Here is a 21,050-nt window from a genome sequence, read left to right as displayed (position 1 = left end):
CCGCCTCCGCGGCGGATGCCCTGTGCCTCGGCGCCTCCCGCTCCCCCGCGCCGCCGCCACCCCGCTGCCCGTTGCCCCACCGACGCGCAGGGGCCGGCAGGGCGCGGAGCTGCGGCCGCCGCGGCCAGGCGAGGAGTTTGCAAAGTGCCAGCTGCGACGCGAGGGGGAGCGGGAGCCTTGAGATGGTAGAGGGAGGAGGCGCCTGTAAGGTAGGGCGCCGCCTGCCGGGCCCGCCTCTCCACCCCGCGCGCCTGGTTCTTCAGTGTCTCAGCAACTCAGAGCTGCGGCTCGGAAGCCCCCGCATCCTAGTCCCAGCCCCGCCCCTAAGTCCCTCAGCCCCGCCCCTTCATCCTCTTGTCCCTCAGCTCTGTCCCTTAGCCTCAGTCCCGCCCCTTCGGCGCCTCTGCTCTGTCCAGTAAGTCCCTCAGCCACGCCCCCTCAGCCCTTCAGCCCCGCCCCTAAGTGTTCGTCCCCCTCGGTCACGCCCCCTGGGCCTTCGGCCCCGCCCACTCGGCACCTCCACATCTCACTTTGGTCCACACTTCAACCCTTTGCCCTTCAGCTCCGCCCCCTAAGCACCTCAGCCCCGCCCCTCAGCTCTGGGTACCTCCCCGCCTCTGCCAGGCTCCTTGGTCTGAGCCATCTAAGCTGGAGGCCGTCTAAGTCTCTAACCACCTCGTCCGGACTCAACCACGCCCCCTCAGCACCTCAACTCTTCAGGGCCCCTTCAGCAGTCCGCCTCCCTCAGCACTTCCCCATATTGCCTCAGCCCCTCAGCTCCTCCCACCCACCGCCCCTCCTCCTCAGTCCTTCAGCTCCTCCTCTTCAGTTCCTCTGGTGGACATGGGTCCTCTTGCCTCAGTGCCATGGCCCCAGATACCTTAGCCCTACAAGCATTTCAGTCCCGCCCCTCAGCGAGTCAGGCGGGTGTCTTTTTCAGAGTTCCTCAAGCTTTTGTCTTTCAGTGTGCTTGAGCACCTTGGCCCCAAGCTCCTTAACACTTCAGTTCCTCCATTCCTTTCGCTCAGCTCCCATCATCCAACCCCAGGACCCTCAAGCCTCAGCCAGGAGACCCCCAACCCAGCACTTTCTGTCGACTCTTGCCGGCAACTCGGATGTATAAAGGTTAATTAAAAGAAATGTGGAAAACTGTATCTTCGTGCTAGTGGCCCATGATTTTAGGTCGTACGAACAAAAAACCAAGTAACTCTTGAGACGTTTGACATATTTTAAGGCCTAAGTAAGTCTGCTAAAACACAAGATTTGTTTTGTAGTAGCAGACACTAGTCTTACAAACTGCCCCTTCCTTGTGCAGCCAAAAGGTAGCCAGTGGGCTCGGGAGGTGGCTAAGCAGTTAAGAGCACTGACTGCTCTTCTAGCAGACCTGGGTTCAATTCCCAGCGATCACATGCCGCTCACAACTGTCTGTAACTCCAGTTCCAAGGAATTTGACACCCTTACATACATGCAGGCAAAACATCATAAAAAGTATTAGTACAATTTTTTAAAAGGTAGCCAGAAAACGCTGAGACCCTACAGCAATTTACCTTGCCTCTGATTCTCAGTTTCCTCAAGCATAATGCTATTTTTGATTGTTTGAATCTTCATAATTTTCATATCCCAGATTTCTTTGGACTGAGTTTATTTATATTTTGTCTGTTTGGTTTTAAGGATTATTGCCATTGCTTCTTGTTTGCTAGCAAATGCTTTTGCGGCTATTAATTTGCCTCTGGGTAAAGCCTTAACTGCATCTCCAAAGTTTCTAAAACTTCATTATCTACATTTTGAGGGCATTGCTTTTGTTAAGGCTATTACACAGGCATAACACTGCCTTCACTAACTCATGTTTGTTGATATCCCTCTAAAACCCCCTTGGGAGTTCCCTGGGCATGTCTACAGAGAGGGGGAGAATGAGAGTAGGGCCCTCCCTGGGGGTTCTCAAAATCACCAAAGACTTTTCTCTCGGGATGATGCAATATTCACAACACTCTAAATGAAAACGATAATGTTGTCCCTTGTTACTAGGCTACTTGATATGCTCCAAAAAGTTCATGTTATCTTTGTAAATCTTGTAACTGTCTTGTGAAAAGCAATGTCATGCTACATCCCATTTATATATCTAAAGTGTTTAATGTTTTTATTTTTACATTTAAAATACACTAGTACTTTTGCAATTGTGTTCTTATATATCAAGAGTATTTCCAAAAGATGACCCAGGCTTGACTCCATCTTAAGGGAGACCTGACCTTGGAGTTATGCTGGTTACTCTACCAGTAAAGGGAAATCAGACTAAGTGCTCACAAAGATCAGTGAGAAACAGTGGAGGAAGGAGCAGTGTCCCCTGCCCAATGCCCACATGGTTCCCCCACTTTTGTATGTAACAGTTCTGTTTGGAGCTGACCTCACAGCTCTATCTCCACACTACCTGCTTGCTCTCTGAGACTTGCCATGCTAAACCACAGATATAGCAGAGACTGACAAATCACGAGCCTTCAGGCACGGTCAGAGCAGAGGTTGTCAACTGCTTCAGGGGTCTTGAGAGGAGGGAACTAGCTACACACCCTAGTTCTCTGTGGGATCCTGACCTTCTCTAGGTCCCCTGTGCCAACGCAGGAAGTACACACAGGGAGATGATCGAAGAGCCTGACATCTTCAGGGGTGGGGGGCAGCACACATATCCCAGCTCACATAGGAGCAAACCTCCCTGGAACAAGAATCTGCCCTACCATGGGGAGATGCCCCTTCCTCGAAGGGCATTAGCCAAACATTCACCTAGCAAATGTTCCCTGATATCAACTCTGGCTAGAATCTGGGGGTGCAGAGCAAGACAGACATGCCCCCTGCTTTCCTGGTGTTTTCTAGTGGAGACAGAGTGAGCAAGTAAGTTAAGCTGCATGTGGAGGGGGTGTTACACAGGGCCTGTCCTCAGAAGAGCCTCAGATGGCTTGGTGTTCCACTGCTGCTGTCTAGATATCTTAATTTCTTATCAAGAGCGTGTAATTTTCATTATGAACTGGGCTTCCAAATCCAGAGACCGTCTTGGAGAGAGCAATGACATTCTAGTGAGCATTTACTAGCCAAACAACCCCCACCCCGCTAGCCAAACATTTAATAGACAAACAAAAAGCCCACCTCTGTTGTGTAAATGTTCCCATTATGGCTGACTTCAAGGCATGGGCAGATCTCAGGAAATGTGGGTGCAACTGGGATAAGAGCACAGGTAACATCCACTTGAGCTGTGCCAACTTTAGCACACCCAGCCACTTACAGTACAGGGGCCGTACAAGGTGTTTTTGACAGCACTATACCATCATGAGATTCAACACAAACCTGGTCATAACAACATGTGAGCAAAGAGCTTCTCCTTTGGTCCCAGGAAGCCTGAACCAAGATTGGAGCTGTATAAATCTCCACTCCAACTCCTGCTCTGCTCCAGGCTGGAAATTTCCCACCAGCGCCTCTCAAATCAAGAGCCTAAAATGTTTCCACACCCTGCAAGATGGCCAAGCACAACCCACTGGCTACCCTGTCTGTTGCCACATCCTTTAATCTCCCTGGCTTTGATCTTCACTGCTGGACACCAAATATGTTGAGTGTACAGACCTGTTTCTAGAGTCAAGCTACCAGCTATCTCTGAGTTCCCCCAATGCCTTGCCCTTGCCCTAGGCACATTCATGAATGGGACAGCAGGTCAGATAGGTGAGGAAAAAGCAGAGGTGTTTTGATATGAAAAACCAAATAAATAGAGCTGTCCAGTCAGACAGCATCCCTTGTTTAAATTCCACAGAAACAAGGAAAGGAGCAGAGCCTTCAGCTTCCCAAGAGCATGCAGTACCAGCCGCTGTGACTGCCCAGTGGTGGATAGCACTGTAGGACAAAGCCCTTGTCATGATACATCTGACAGCTGGTGGCTCAAAACTTAGATTCCCTTGGGAAATTGTCCTATGATAACGGTCAAACTTGGAATTGGCATGTTTCTCTCTCTCCTTCCTAGGTGGCTCTCATTCTAGAACTAGTTCATACAGAGTTCCACAGACAGGCCCTCTTGCCTCAATATGGACCATGCTTCAGAGTCATACTAGCTCCACAGTTTCTAGAAGGACCACCAGAGGCCTCTGCAGGGTCTGCATCAGCTCAGGACAACGGCACAGCTCCCTCCATCCTTAGCAGGTGCCACATACAAGAGCAGTCCAAGAAGAGCCTGGACAGCCAGCTCTACCTCTGAATGTCCCTCCAGGGAGTCACCTGGGAGCATCCTCTTTACCCACTCTCCCATCTGTATCTTCACACCTTCACATTTTTCTTATTAAGATTTATAGGATGTGTATCACACTATGATTCCAGTTAAGGTCCTCCTGTGTTTGAGCACATATTCTAAAATCTGAGACACTGATAACCTCATTTTTCAATATTACAATCTAGTAAATTAAAGGCCAAGTAGTGTATACTGAACTGAAGAAGAAAAAAAAAAGAAGTAAGAGGAGCCATAAGCAAGCCAAAGAGAAAACAAGGTAACAAGACTTTGGAGATGACAAAGGGAATGGATTGCTCATAATAATTTATTAATTTTTATTCACACACAGCTTCTCAGGGAGGGTATCCATTCTTTCAATATTATCTTTGTTGTATAAAATACATATTTCATCTTAAAAATCTTCTGTGAGCTCTCTGGCTCACAGCTAGTATTTGAGCTGGCTGCTTCCTGGGTCTCTACATAGTTCACTGGGAATTTCTTGGCATTATGCTTCTGGATTGGGTCCACTGTTTCTTGGATCCTGTGTACTCTTTCTTGAATTCATTTTCTATTTTGCAGTATACATCCTCAAGTAGTTCTCCCAGAAACAGCCTAGGAGAAGGTCTTTGAGTCCTTATGTGTCTAAAAGTATTTATTTTGCATTTCCATTTGATTGATAGTTTGGCTGGGTATGGAATTCCAGATTAAAAATCAATTTCCTCAGAACCTGGAAAGGCTGGCTCTGTTTTTGTCTCGCTTTATATTGCTGGTGCTAGCCTTTCTTTAAATAGGTGATTCTTTTTGAGAGGAAGGGTGCATTGGTCCCTAACCAGGACATTTGGAAATCTGGTGGGGACCATTTCTGGTCATCTCAATGACTGTGGATATTCTGTTGATATGACATGGAGGGGAGTCCCATCTAATAAAAACTTGATGTGTTTATCTAAATTATTCTATTATTAATAAAAACTTGGGAGTCAGAAATTGGGACAAAAATCTGATAAATCCAAAGAGCAGTAGAGAAAAGGATTGGTTGACCTTGGTCTCCACATTTCCAAGATTAAAAAAAAAAAAAAAAAACAAAACACCACCCAAAAATCTCTAAATCCCTCCCTACTATTCCTTGTGCATCTCTCTACCCAGCTCACTAGGTCCTCCAACATATCTATGGCTAATTCTGTCCAGCTGAATGTTGACTCTGCCTTCTGATTCAAGGTTTAACTTTATTGTCAGTCTCGGTGTGTCAGTGTGAACAAATCTCCTGTAACAAAAACTACCCTCCTAAATTGACAAAAGAAAATAACAAAGTTAAAGGATTCACACTACCTGGCTTTAAGACTTATAATAGGCCAGGATAATCATCATCAAGAGTGTGAAGATAAGCCGGGCGTTGGTGGTGCACACCTTTAATCCCAGCACTCGGGTGGCAGAGGCAGGCAGATCTCTGTGAGTTTGAGGCCAACCTGGTCTACAAGAGCAAGTGCCAGGATAGGCTCCAAAGCTACACAGAGAAACCGTGTCTCAAAAAAACAAAAAAACAAAACAACAAAAACAAAAACAAAAAAAACAAAGAGTGTGAAGATAGAGCACAGATTAAGAACACAGAAGCTCATCCAGAAGTATATCTATGCATATCTGATCAAGGTCTGACAAGGAGGTTTTCAGTAGCCAAGGGAAAGGAGATTCTTTCAGCACATGTTGAAACTGGATATCCACATGCCGAAGAATGACCTAGACATCCCACCTTCTATAAAGCTTAACTTGGATTATGTCGTAAGCCTGAACATATATAGCAAACTTCTAGACAAAGATAAGAGAAAATTATAATGACCTTGAGCTTGGCAATGAGAGCATCAAAAGCACGAACTACAAGAAACACAGTTTTAAAGGAAAAAAAATCAATAAGTTAAAACTCACAAGATGAACTTTATTCTTTAAAAGATGCTGTTAAAAAAAGGAAAGGGGGGGACTGGAGAAACAGCTCAGTGTTTAAGAATATGAACTGCTCTGAGAGTCGGTTCAGTTCCTAGCACCCACATCAGGCAGACCACAACTGCTTGTAAATCCAGCTCTACGGGATCTGAAATCTGCTTGGGCCTCCTCAGGCACCTGTCCTCACATACTTAAACCCATCCACCTCCAACACACACACACACACACACACACACACACACACACACACGCACGCACGCACGCACGCACGCACGCACGCACGCACGCACACGCACACGCACACGCACACGCACAATTAAAAACTAAAAGAAAAATTAAAGGAAAGGAAAAGGCAACCAGGTCTAATGACACATATATGTAATTCCAGCTACTCAGGAAGCTGGTGTTAGAAAGCTAAAGTTCAAGCCTAGCTAGGGCAACACAATGAAAGCCCTAAAGATAGATAGATAGATAGATAGATAGATAGATAGATAGATAGATAGATAATTGAGATGATAGAGAGATAAAGATAAATGATATTGATAGATAGACAGACAGACAGACAGGAAAGAAATGCAAACTACAGCCTTGAAGAAAATACTTACAAACTGTATTTCTGATAGAGACCTTGGATGTAGACTATTTATAGAACCTTAATAACCTAATAGTAATATAAACAGCTTAATTAAAGAATGAGTAAAACCGAACTGAAGCAACAGCTCAGAGGTTAAGAGCACTTGTTGCTTTTCAAAAGGACCCAAATTCAGATCCTAGCACTCATGCCCTTGTTATTCCATCTTCATGAGATATAACTACCAGGCGTGCACATGGTACACATACATACATATATGCAAGCAACACTCTCATGCACATAGAATAAAGGCAAATAAATCTTTTCTTTTTCTTTTTTCTTTCTTTCTTTCTTTTCTTTTTTTTTTTTTTTTTTTTGGTTTTTGAGACATGGTTTCTCTGTGTAACTTTGGAGCCTATCCTGGCACTCGCTCTGGAGACCAGGCTGGCCTCGAACTCATAGAGATCTGCCCGCCTCTGCCTCCTGAGTGCTGGGATTAAAGGCATAACTCTTTTATTTTTCAAGACATGGTCACACTATGGAGCTTTGGCTGTTCTGGAACTCATTCTGTAGACCAGACTGGCCTTTAACTCACAGAGATCCTTCTGCTTCTGCCTCCCTAGTGCTGGGATTAAAGATTGTGCCACTATACCTGGCCAATAAATCTTTTAAAAATATAGAAAACCCAATCTAAAAAAGAGCAAATTATCTGAAGAGATATTTCTCAAAGGAAGAGACAGTGGCATGGAAATAAGCTTGGCATGACTGGCCATTGTTAGTACAAACTAAGCCATAAGATATCCATGCACACTGTAGTCTGACAAGAATTAAAACTACAACAACAGTAGGTGCTGATGAGGATGCAGAAGAATGGAAACCTTCACCCACTGGGGCACCAACAAGACCAAAGAAAGGACTCTGTCTGAGTCCAGTTGGTGAAGAAATGAGTTTACTGGAATTACTTAAAGAAGCATGGGTAACCAGAATGCAACTATGCCACCAGGAAGTCCCAAGACAATGTCTGTGAGGGGTATCACCCTAGTCAACTGTTGATCATTTATATAGTGTTGGGAGGGAGAGGCCTTGTGAGGATCTCCTGAAAGCTCCTGGGCCCATGAGCTCCATGAACTACTCCATCCCTCCAGGAGGGAGCACTACCCCTCAGATTTGCTGAAGGTCTTGTTGGGAGATCGCAGCACCTCTGATTCAAGATGGCCAAGGTCATGTCCAACCCAGAGGAAATATATTCTATATTTCTTGTGAGTACTTCACATTTTTATAAAATGACAATAAGCTAGTGGCCTCTATCTTAGAAAATCCAGACACTGTTTTCCATGTCCACAGGTCACTTTTTCTAAGTAAAACCTGCTCCTGGGCTTGATACTCTCTACTTGTCTCCCACTCCCTGTACTGGATTCTGGAGGCAAAGAGCATTCTGACTAATCTTGCACTCATAGTTCCCACCCACTGCTGCCAAGAGCTGCTTAATAACAGATAAAGGAGTGAACAAGCCAGGAAGAATAACTGGGAAGCCTGTGAGATCACCAGGCCATGGCATCCCTGAATTCCTGGTTGAGATCTGAATCAGTGAAGCCTGTGGTCAGGAAGGCATCATGCAAGTCACCTGGAACACACACACACACACACACACACACACACACTACACACACACAAATGCATATGCACATACAAACATGTGCACACATACAAATGTATACACAAACATATACACATGCACACATATATACACAAATACATATACATGAATATACACACATATACATGCAATAGCATATATACATATGTTTATACAAATAAGCAGACACATACATTCATACACACAGGAGTGGTGGGGGGTTGAAGGCACAAGAGGACACAACATGGGTATTCCCTTTCCCTCACACACTTATTCTGCACTGCAAAGCGCCTGACTCTCCCTGAGGAATACTGAAAATGCACCTGGCAGAGGATGGATGAGCCACATGATAGGGCATCTGACCTGGTCACAGCAGCCAAAGAACCCTTAGATGGTTTAGCTCTTTGAGCTCCAGCATTCCCCCTTTACAGATAAAACCTTGAATCCCACTCACTGGGCTGCACTGAGGGTAAACTGAGACCACATCTGGATGCATCAAGGCAGTGCCTAGCAAGAGCAAGCACCCATCACGTTGTTCTTGCCTGGTCTTAGACTCAGGGATTTATCAGCACCCAACACACCCAAGTCAGAATACACATACTATTATACCATCAACATGAGTAGAAAACTGTACATCTGTGTTGAAAATTATAATAGTAACCACCAGAAGAGCAGAGATAGAAGGCATCATTTACATGGTGATACAGGGACAATTTGACCAACTTAAAAACAATGAAAAGAGAAGTTTTGATTAGTTGGAAATATAAAGTAAGATAGATGAGTAAAACCAAACAGGTCGACAACTACAATAAATGTAAATGCCGCTACTTCACCTATGAAAAAGCAAAGACTAACAGCTGAATGTAGTGGTTCATACTTGTCGTCCCAACTATTTGGGATGCTGAAGCCAGAGGATCATCAGTTCCAGGCCAGCCTCTCTAATGAGGATTTGCATTAAAAAATTAAAAGGTAGTCAGGTTTGGTAGCACATAATTTAATTCCAGTGCTTGATGGGCAGATGCAGGAGGATCTCCATGAGTTTGAAGCCACCATGGTTTACATAGTGAGTTCCAGACCAACCAGGGTCTAATTAATTAACTAATTAATTAGTGGCAGAGACTTCAGATAAAGCTCAGCTATACATGTGGAGAAGAGGAAAGTAGTTTAGGAGCTCCCCGGGGGATTGGAATTCAGTTCCTGAAGAATGACATCCTAAGTTGTCTTCTTGTCTCTATACATCTGCACATGTGCACCCACCATGTAGACACACACAAATATATACACATCAAATTAATTAAATAATAATCAAACTTTTTTTAAAAAAAAACAATATATACTTAGTAAGACAGTTAAAGTCACTTGCCATAAATTGAAAGTATTCTGTAAACCAGAATAGAGGGGAAATGTTTTCTATTAGAAAATACCATCAGTTTAGACTGGTTTTGAGACCTGCTCCTTCTCAATTGAAAAGAGAGATTCAAGGGCTGGCAATGTAGCTGAAGTTGGTAGAATGCTTACACAAAGCCCTGAGTTCAATTCCCCAATACCACATAAAACTAGATGTGATGGCACACATCTATAATCCCAATACTCAGAAGCTAGAGGCAAGGTGATCACCAAGAGTTCCAGGCTATCCTGGTCTACATAGCAAGTTCCAGGACAAACCAGTTAGATGTTCTGGTACTAGACAGATGTTATAGGCTGGGGACCTGCTAAGATATTTTTCACATAATTACAGGATCGACAGAGACCTCTCCCTGTCCCTCCATGCTATTTAAGGTATTTCTGTCCACATGTCCTTAAATGATTTCATGGACTTTGGCACGTCCTAGGATCTCCACAGGGCTGGTTCTGACTGTGCCACCCCCTTACATACCAGCTTTCTGGTGGCTCACCTGTTAATTGGGCATGATTATATCTACTGCCAGGGACAATGGAAACCATGAAATTAAAGGGGATAACATAAAGCTTTCCAGTGCAATGTCATGATGTGTGCCTTTTAGAGTCATCATAGGTCTCTCCTGGCCACTCAGGCAAGTAGGGGGACCTCTTAGTGACTGCTTAGGATCCTGGCTCCCATCACACCAGGTGGGCAGAGTTGCAGCTCAGTCCAGGCTACCTACTTCTGCAAGGCACCTGCATATGTTAATACCTTAGACTATAGGTTCTTTAAAACCAAATATAAGATTGACAGCTCTGAAGGCTGAGAAGTCAAGGTTCCAAGTACTGGTTTGGCCCATGTCTGGGAAGTGCTCCCTCTATATGTCAGGACATCAGGGCTGCATACTCCATGTTAGAAAGTTGGAGGGATGAATTATATGTCCTTACTTGGATGAAGGGCCAGACCACCCCTATTTTACCTCCTGATAAGGGACAAATCTCTAAGGAGGAGTAGCCTATGGCCCACTCACCTTCCCAAAGCTATGACTCATGGGCCCATCAACTTGGGCTCTAAGTTACAACATAAAACACTGGAAAGCACACACCTTCCAACCACCACCCTGGGTTGAGACAGCCCCCACCTCTCAGGCAGCTGCTAACAGAGCTCTGCTCCCAGGAGCCCACCCTGCAGGTAAGTGTCAGTCACAAGCCCAGGGTTACAGGCCTGCTGGTCACGTCTATGGGGTCAATAAGCCCACATACAGTGTCCCCCTCCCTTGGGACCTAGGGCCTTGCATCTCCACCAGGAACTTGTCAGGAGTCCACAGATGCGTCTGAATTGGGGTACAGGGGAGGGAGAGAGAAAATGCCACTTTGACACGTCAAGATGAATAAATGTTTAATTAAATATCCATGGAATGTAACATTAGTCAACTAGTCAATTGCACTTCAACTCAATGTTTCTGTAGCTCTACATAAATTTTATTTAATGAGGCAAGTAGGTGCCTTCTAATATGTTTGATGTGGTGAGGTATGGAAATGCCAAGCAGGACCCAGGCACAGTTCTTAAAATAGCTGTGCCCTCAAAAGGCAAGAGGTTTGCAAAAATCTCTCCTTCATGTGCCCATTCATTGGACAGGCACTCATGAGTCTATTTGACTGTGGAGAGGCCCCAGATTCTGGGAGGGACAGTTCAGCCATCCTGTCCTAGCCCTTATCTTTCCAGGTCCTGCTCTGGACTTGGTCTCTTTTCCATCTTCCCCAACACAGAGTTCCTTTTTGTTTACATGGGGGAAAACTGAGGTCCAGGGAGGTTAGCTGGGGCCTGAGGTTTACCAATGGCAGCTGGGGCATCTGCACTACCCTTCTAGAAGCAGGTGGGTGAAAGAGTTCCCCAGGGACATTTCCCAGCTCTCCATGAATATTCAGGCAGCTGACCTAACTCCCCCTTTGCAGTCCAGGAAGAAGCCCATCACCATTCAGTAGCATCTACTGCATTTTTAATTAAGAGAACATAGTTATTCTAATTTTAATGCCACTCTCCTACTACCTCGGTCTCCTCCCTGCCTTCATTTATAGAAGGGCTGTTCCGCCTCTGGAAGCAGGATGCAGTGCTTTCCTGCCTGTTGCTTGGGATGACTCATCTTCTATGGGGCTGTTTGTATCCTGGGTGACAGAAACTGCTTATCACAGGTTCCCCCATTGAGCCCCTCCTGGAGCTCCCTGCCCTGATGGAAGCTGCAGGCTCTGTTCCTGGTAAGCAAGACCTTTAGAAGGACATCTAGCTGCATCCCCAGCTGCCTGCCCTTCCTGCCTTCCTGCCTTAATTCAGTCATGTCCCTCCCCTCCCCTTCCAGTCTAGAGCTGTCAGATGAAATACAGTGTGCCCAGCTAAATGGGAATGTCAAATAAACGATAAATGATTTCTTTTTAAGCACACGAATGTCCCAGAAGCATGGAATATACTTGTACTTAAAAAAAAAAAAGTTGCTTGGTTCTCCATCTGTAATTTCATTATAACTGGGTTCCCTGCCTCTATTTCCTCAGTCTGGCTACCCTCCTCTAGCCACACTGACCCCTGCTGGTCCATAACTTTACCATCTCAGGACCTTTACTTAACCACCTCAAGGCCTCTGAACATGCTGTATGTTTCTTGTGGCACTGAGTGCAGCCCCGCAAACTCTTTCTATTATGTCTCTTCTGAACCCCATCCCACTTAATGTCAGCTCTGGGGTAGAAGTTGAGTCTGTGAGTTTACCTAGCAGCAGATGGGGCACTTAGCAGGTACTCAACATACATGAGTGATACTGTTTAATATGTCCCCCTTTCCCTACTCTGCAGCCAAGGAAATGGGGGCTAAGACACGGGTGAGTGGCTAGCCCAAGTTCTCTATATGATCTTTCAAACACAGCCCCGTATACCCTTCAGTAGCTGTCTTTGATGGGTAGGGCACTGGTTCAGGCAAGCAGGGTAAGGGATGTATCTAACAGAAGGAAGCCAGAGGAAAATGAAGATGGTGGGGAGGAAGCAGGGTTCCATCCGTGGCCTTGGTACTGGGACAATGTCACAATATGCAATAGAAAAAATATGTGACAAGTTACAAAATGTGTGGTTTCATGGATGCTTTTTCTTATGAAAAGGCCAAGTTCAAAATAAGCTAATTGGAAGGGAAAATAGTCGAAAGAACACAAAATGTCCAGGAGCCTGTGGACAGCATAGCCAGCTATGCCTTTGACATCTGTGCTAGGGTGATCATACACAAGGTGATTAACTTAAAGGAGGAACAACTTATTTTGGTTCATGGTCCCAAAGGGGTCAGTCCATGTCGCTCAGTCTTGCTGTTTCAGACCTACAGCTGCACAGCACATCGTGATGGTAGTGAGCGGCAGAGGAGGTCTGTTTGCTCCATGGTAACTGGGAAGCAAAGAGAAAAACATCTGGAGTCACAACACTTGCTATCAAGAGCAACCCCAACGTCACCATGTCTTCCTACTAGGCCTGCCTCCTGAGGGTTTCTGTACCTTCTAATAGCATTAAGACTGGTGACCAAGTTTTTAGCCCATGTGTTTCCAGGGAACACTTAAGATCCAAAACTGCAGCAATTCTTCTTTCTAGAATATTCTCCACATAATGACACTCTCCTATGAATTGTTTCATATACTGCTCAAATCCATATGTGCGATGGAGGCGTTATTTCCTGGATGAGGAAACGGGCACCAAGAGGTCAGGCAACTAACTCAGTCATACAGCTTGTGAGAAGTAGAGCTAGGATTGGAACCTACACACAGGAAGCAGCAGTCTGGCCCAGTTTTCTCCTTACCAATCTTTTTACTGTTTGTAAAAGGCCAGCATAAGGCCAGGCCTACTTAATTGCTCAGCCCCAGAACTCTCCTGGTCTCACCCCAACCTAGTGCCTGGCTTTGGCCTCTCTTCTGGAGAGCTCCTGAGACAGCCCCTCCTCTCCCTAGACAGGCCTGAGTTAAGTCTTGTCTGTATTCTCCCTGAGCTTCAGAAAGCTGGGGAGGGGCAGAGGCTTCCTAGGTCCTGCCCAGGGAGCACCCCACAACACCCTGTCCTCACCCCCCTTCCCCGAAACACAGGGAAGCTCAGCTGCTTTCCACTATCCCAGTCTTCAAAGCAGCCTTGATCCCTCCAGGCTAGGCCTCCCTAACCAGAGTCAGCTCCTGAGTTAGTGTGGCATGCTCAAGAGGGAGGGTCTTGAGGAGGGGACCAACACAGAGGAGACCCTCTTAACAGTTGTTGGGGAGAAATGAGCAGAGAAATGTAGAGTTCCTGTGTGGGGCCAAGTGCTCATGAGCAGAGAATTGCTTGAGCTGCACCTGTTCTCTGCAGTTGGCTTCTGCTGACACCTCAGCTTCACCTCATATGTTTTTCCACACTTTATGGTCAACCACAGTGGCCAAATTCCCTCCGGACCCTGCCCAAGCTCTTCCTACTGTTTGCAGGTCCCTCCCCCTCCCTCCTCTCCCCTCTGTCCTTGCTTAATACCAGCCTGTCAGTCAAATCCCAGAATGGTCATTGCTTCTCTGGAGAACTCTCCCTGAGCAGGCGAGTCTGTAATCACATGATCTTTCGGGAGCATGTCCTATTTGCAGGGTCTTAGTATTGCTGTGAGTCTTGATTTATCTTTCTCTCCACAGGCTGTTGGCATTCTTAAGGCAGGACTAGATCATCTGCACTCTAGTGCAAACCTAGAACCAAATACAATGCACATAGTAGGTGTTAAATAAACATAAAGAATGACTGAGAGATAAGGACACATACTTATTGACCCAGCAAATGCCCGTGAGCTATTTGCATGAAGAACATAGGTTACACTATTTCCACAGCTTGCTGACATTTTTGTGTGAAGTGTATTTCTCTGTGGATATATATATATAAAATCTTCACACAGGAAAAAACCTTGGAAGAACAAATGTAAATTAGTACAGCCATTATGGAAAACAGTGTGGAAGTTCCTCAAAAAAATTAAAAATAGAAGTACCACATGACCCAGCAATCCTACTCCTGGGTATTCATCCAAGGAAAAGGAGGCAGCATGTGGAAGTGCAACCTGCATGCCAAGCACTTAGCAGTCCTGGTCACAACCATCAGGACATGAAGATAACCTACACACCCACCAGTAAATGCACAGAAAAAGAAAATGTGGCATTTGTGCAGTGGAATACAATTCAGCCATCAAAAAAAAAAAAAAAAAAAAGAGGAATTCTGACATCTGTGACAACATGGAAGAATCTAGAGACTGATCATTGGGTTAAGTGAATTGACCCAAGCAGCACAGTCCAGGGACCCGGTGAGCCACCTCATGTATGGGATCTAGGAAAGCTGGTGACTAAGATATTGAGAGTAGAGGGGTCATCAGAGCGGGTGAGGGAAATACTGTTGAAAAGGAACAAGTTATAACCCCATTATGGTGGCTCACAGCTATAATCCTAGGAAGTGAAATTCAAGGTCAGCTTGAGCTACATAGTGAGGTCTGGGCTAGCCAGACTACAGCAAGTAACCCTGTATCAACAAGTCTAAACCAAACAAATAGTAACAAGTTACAATGTATCAGGAAGAATATTCTATGGCCTTCTCTGCTTAGACAGTCTGCAGCGGACAGTAACATACTGTAGCCAAAGTAGCTAAAAGAGATGACTTTTGTTGTTGTTGTTGTTGTTGTTTTGAGACAGGGTTTCTCTGTGTAGTTTTGGAGCCTGTCCTGGCACTGGCTCTGTAGAGCAGGCTGGCCTTGAACTCACAGAGATCTGCCTGCCTCTGCTTCCTGAGTGCTGGGATTAAAGGCATGCACCACCAATGCCTGGCCAAAAAGAGGTGATTTTATATGCTGTCTTCTCAGAAATGATGGATGCTGAAGGTGACAGGTGTTGTAATTGCCATGATTTGACAACTATTAAATGTATACATGTCATGAAATATCGTTCCTCACGAAACTGTATAAGTAATAGATCAATTAAAAACTCAGTCATGCTAAGTGATGGAGTAGCCTGTGTCAGAGGCAGTAGGCACTTGGTTTTCTCCTTGCTTATCTGTTTTCTATTCCAATCAGCTCTGATCACGATCTGAGTGATGTGAGCCAATGATCAGAAGACCCTAAGTAGAACAGGGAGGGTACAGGCCATGCATGGAGAAGGGAGGGGAGCAGACAGTGGAAGTCTCTGCTGCCTCTCCTGATGGAGGGAGAAGTGAGGGTCACACAGAGACTGTAGACTAGAGAAACACCCCAGGCTACAGTGGGAGGTGAGATGGGAGGGAGGAAGGGTATAGATTGGAGCAACAGAAGCATCAGCACAGCCAGACAGGTGCAGACAACAATTCCCTAGTGGGAGCCCCTCCCTCCCAGCAACCAGAATCCCTGGTGCTGTCACCCTCATCTCTCTCTGAGTCAAGCTGGGAAGGAATGGCTGTTGACTGTCATTCAGGCCTTACCAGCAAGCAACCCTTCTGACCAAGGTAGTCATTAATCAGTTTGGAGTTTGGAGAGGGGGTCAGTCACCAGCTTCACCAGGGTCTGACATCTGGACTCTGAGGCCACATGACAGCACCCCACCTGAGGATGGCAGATTTGCCCCCTGGGGGTGTGTGGCTGTAGAGGCCACTAGATCCCCTGTTAGACCTTGAGCACAGAGGTTCAGGGCCAAGTTGGAGGGTCTGGCAGGGCAGGCAGTACCACACCAGAATCCTGGCCTCTTTCTTTTGCCTAGAGGGCACAGGGGGAACCTGCTTAAAGAATAGGGCAAGGGCTTCAGATGGCTCAGTGGTTAAGAGCATTTGTTGCTTTGGCAGAGGATCAGGATTCAATTCCCAGTACCTACATGGCCATTCACAACCATCTGTACTCCAGTTCCCGGGGCTCAGAAGCTCTCTTCTGGCCTCCCTGAGCAGCAGGCATATTTGTCATGCAGACAAATACATATACACATAAAATACTAAAATGAGATTTTTAAAAAGAACAAAAGGACAAAGAGGAGACAACACAGATCCCCCCCCCAACAGTGCTGTCTCTCTTGCCACAATTGACCATCCATGCTGTCCACAGAGGGAGTCCCATTCACACACACCTTCCCGAGAATAATCTTCCTTGTTTGTCACCAAACACTTAATGTCCTTGCTCAAGCACCATCCTTGGTTCCCTGTGGCCTGTGGGAGTGATTTAACAACCTTTGGTTTGTTCCCTAAAAACTCTGACAGAACTGTATTCCCCACAGCTTCTCACGGCATCATCTGTAATTCCTCTTCCTGTGTTTAGTGGTATATTTTTATTAAAAGGAAATAGAAACTATTAAGGCATTGACATGATGAAACACAATGAGGATTAACTGTGATTAGATTATTTTATGACATGACTTGATAAAATAGGTTTTAATTATCAAAGTAAATAGCCAACTCAGCCTGACATCACGTGGAATTTTATCAAGTGGGTCTTATCTGCCTTGTATTCTGAGAACTGCACCTAACTTACTTCCTCTGGACTCCACCTCTTGTAGATTCTACCACTTCCCAAGCAGTGAGTGCCACAGGCTGGCTACTAAGTTTTTACCACGTGGGCTTTTATGGGACATTTAAGATCCACGAGACCCACAGAGAAAGCTAATGATGGAGGGAAATCACAGTTTGAATGGAAAGCACACAGGACAATCACCTGATAACTGGCAGAGACCAAACTGCTACCTGCACCTTGTTGCCTGGCCCACAGCCCTGTGCCCCAACTCACTTGGCCTTTGCCGAGGACTCCAGTAGCAAAGCCCCTGTGCTGGGAGATTGGGGAAGTGGCTGGTCTTCAGGTTTCAGTTTCCTGGGTCTTATAATTTGCTTTTATTTGCTTTCAGTGAACATTTCAGTAAATGAAAGTGGTCACCTGATGAGGCAGCTGCTGAAATCCTCCACAGACTTTTATTTGCTAATTACATACAACATAAAAGTTAACAAAGTAATAGCTGGTCCCAAGCCATTGCTGGGCGCTGGCTCCCCGTCTTCCTCACTCTGCAACACCTTCATGTTAAAAACACATCTTCCCATCAATTCAGTGAGGATAACCACCAGGCAGAAATGCCATGGTGTCTATACCCCTGCCTCACAACTCATGCCTGCGGCAGCCCTAACACTCAAATACATAAAAAAAATAATTAAATAAATTTATTTGGAGACCAACTGCTTTTTGAAAATATCAACATGCAAAGTACCAGCCTGCTTCATGGGCTCACTGTGTGCCCTGGTGAAGATCCCCAGCATCGGTGTTCAATGTGAGCTTTTCTTCCCTTTTCTTGCCCAGGGTCAAGGACAGACCACAAACTAGTGTCAAACAAGAAAAGATGGGGCAGACTGGAGAGTGGCTCAGCAGTTAAAGTGTGAGCACTGCTCTTCAGGAGGCCTTCACGTCTGTCGAAGCATCCCATCAGGAGGCTCACAACTGCTTGTAGCTCCAGCTCCAGGGAATCTGACCTCTGACCTCCGCAGGCATCTGCAGTCACATGTGCACACACCCCATACAATTATAAATAATAAAAATAAAAGCTGGAGTGATGGCTCAGTAATTAAGAGCTCTGACTGCCTTTCTCTCTTTCCTTTTTCTCTTACTTCTTTTCTTTTCCTTTCTTTCTTTCTTTTTTTTTCTTCTTGCTTTTCAAGACAGGGTTACTCTGTGTAGCTTTGGAACCTGTCCTGGAACTCCCTCTGTAGACCAAGCTGGCCTCGAACTCACAGAGATCCACCTGCCTCTGCCTCTCGAGTGCTGGGATTAAAGGTGTGTGTCACCACCACTGGGAACTGGCTGCTTTTCCAGAGGAACTGAGTTCAAGACCCAGCACCTACATGGCAGGTTGCAACCATGCCAACTCCAGCTCCAGGAATCCAATGCCGTCTTCTGGCTTATGCAGGCACTAGGAACATAGATGGTGCACAGGCATACACGTGCAGGCAAAACACATATACACATAAATTAGAAACAATAAGATGAATCTTTAAAGATAGAATAACAGTTGCTTTGGAAATTCTGAAACAAATTTATTAGTTAATGAGAAAATGAGACAGAAGGCAGATACTAAATGAGATTTAAGTCATAGTTTCCTGTCAGAGCTCAGAAAACCAAGACTGTGTGTGCTACCAACTAACTGCCTACAGTTCATAATGGGCATCAAGTCATCACACTATTCTTTGTGCTCTTCTGTCAAGTTGGGTTCTTGTTTTTGTTTTGTTTTTTAATGAAAAAGAATTTGCCAGAGTGGCGATGCACTCCTTTAACACCAAAACTCAGGAGGTAGACAGATGTCTGTGAGCTCAAGGCCAGCCCGGTCTACAAAATGAGTTCCAGGCCAGCCAAGGCTACACACTGAGACCCTGTCTCAGTAAAACAATCAAACAACAAAGCCAAAAGGAATTTTAATGTGGAATTTTACTGAAACTTTTTAGCCCTTTTATGAGTCATTTTCTTGTGGGGAATTAAAAAAAAGGTTTTTTTCTTATTTTCTACCGGCCAGAAAGATGGCTCAGTGGCTAACGGCACTCTCTACCAAGCCTTGGTGACCTAGGTTGGATCCCCATAACTCACACAGTGGAAGGACAAAGCCAATGCCCTATAAGTTGTCCTCTGACCCCCTCAAATAAATAAATGTAACAACAAAATGCCATTTTCTTATGAAAATATTTGGTGAACTGTTTCTTTCATAAATTAAAATCTTTTCCTTTCTGGGCACAGGGTCCTCCTGAGCAGCCATGTGCTGCCTAACTATGGACCTGATGCCAGGGGCTGTTGCAACCACCTGTTTTCCCAGGCACTATCTGCAAGTGGGCTCATCTGGGATGGGGAGGGAACACCTGAGACCCATATGCCCATTCCACCAGCATGGAGCTCCCTATCCACGGTAGAACCTTCAAACAGACCTTCGCTACGTCTACCTACCATGCATGCTAATGAAAGCCATGTGAGCAACATGTGATTTCTCTGGGTAGGAAAACATTCAGACATTCTTTGGAGAGGCTGCCACACAGATAGGCCAAGAGGCTGGAAAAAGAAATATAGTCTGCCACTGGCTTCTTGCTGAAGCCACCTGCAAAAGGCCACTTTGCTGGTATCGGGGCCCATAGAAGTGGCTCTGTTCCATTTTGACTGAAGATCAGAGAGTTCAAACCTACCCTGTTCTTTCAAAGTTAAAGTCCTAAGACCTAAGGGTCTAAGGTGTGGCTACTGAAGGATGTTTGGCCTAAGGTGTGATTACTAGATATTTCAATCCTCAAGATTAGATAACAGGAGGTTTGATCTAAGGTGTGGTTACTTTGAGAATTAAGTAATTAAGTCTGGTTTGTTCCTTGCATCATTGGTAAGGAAGACCTTTGCCCTCCCCTTTTGGTTGGGGTATATAAGAACTTTGAGCAATAAACTCAGGGTGGATTCCAGTATTAACTGGATGTCCTCCCAACTCTATCTTCTGTCTCTAGCCTGCTTCTTTCCTCAATTCACACGCCCTTCTCAGGCACATTCACACAGGTTGGCAGGTTACCAGGTGCTGGTAAAGTGAAGACTGCAGTGAAACTGGTCTGCATTTGTTTGCCACCTCCAGGTTCCAGGTGTCCTCATCTTAAATCCTACAGCTTAACCCCTATCCACGTTTCAGACGGAAGATGAAGAGTTTCCTGTCAGACTGAAGATGAAGAGTTTCCTGTCAGCCTGTGCACTGTTTAGCTTTGTTGTCAATGTAACACAAGTTAATCTGGGAAGAGGAATTCTTGAGAACACACCTCCATCAGATTGCCTGTAGGCAAGTCTATGGGGCCATTTTCTTGATTGATGTGGGAGGGCCCAGCCCACTGTGGAGGGAGCCACCTGGGCATGTGGTCCTCAGCTGAATAAAAAAGCAGACTGAGAAAGCCCTGGAAAATGAGTCAGTGAGCATCACTCTTCCATGGTCTTTCCTCCAGGGTCCTGCCCTGACACCCCTCCATGATGGACTCTAACTTACAAGATCAAACAAACCTTTTCCTCTTCAAGCTGGCTTTAGTCATGATGTTTTATCACAGCCATAGGAAGCAAACTTAAGAGCTCAAATCTGTCCAACAGGTGAACATGCAGACAGACAAAGAGCAAGACTTAGAGGGTTAATGTTCAAACTTAAGAATTCTAGAGGAAAAAACACCTCTTTGCAATTCTGTATTCTTGGTGCTAAAAGCATCTTCTGGCACCTTCAGGCAGTGAGAGCTGCTCAGCTGGGAACCCAGTCAAGCTGTGTGGGTCCCTCTGGGTTGTCAGCATGCCCAGTCAGGTTTACTACCACAAAGAT

This window comes from Cricetulus griseus, chromosome 8 (genome assembly GCF_003668045.3).
Source record: "Cricetulus griseus strain 17A/GY chromosome 8, alternate assembly CriGri-PICRH-1.0, whole genome shotgun sequence".
Lineage (NCBI taxonomy): Eukaryota > Metazoa > Chordata > Mammalia > Rodentia > Cricetidae > Cricetulus > Cricetulus griseus.
The sequence above is the reverse complement of the archived record's forward strand: the minus strand, read 5'-3'. Positions refer to the sequence as shown.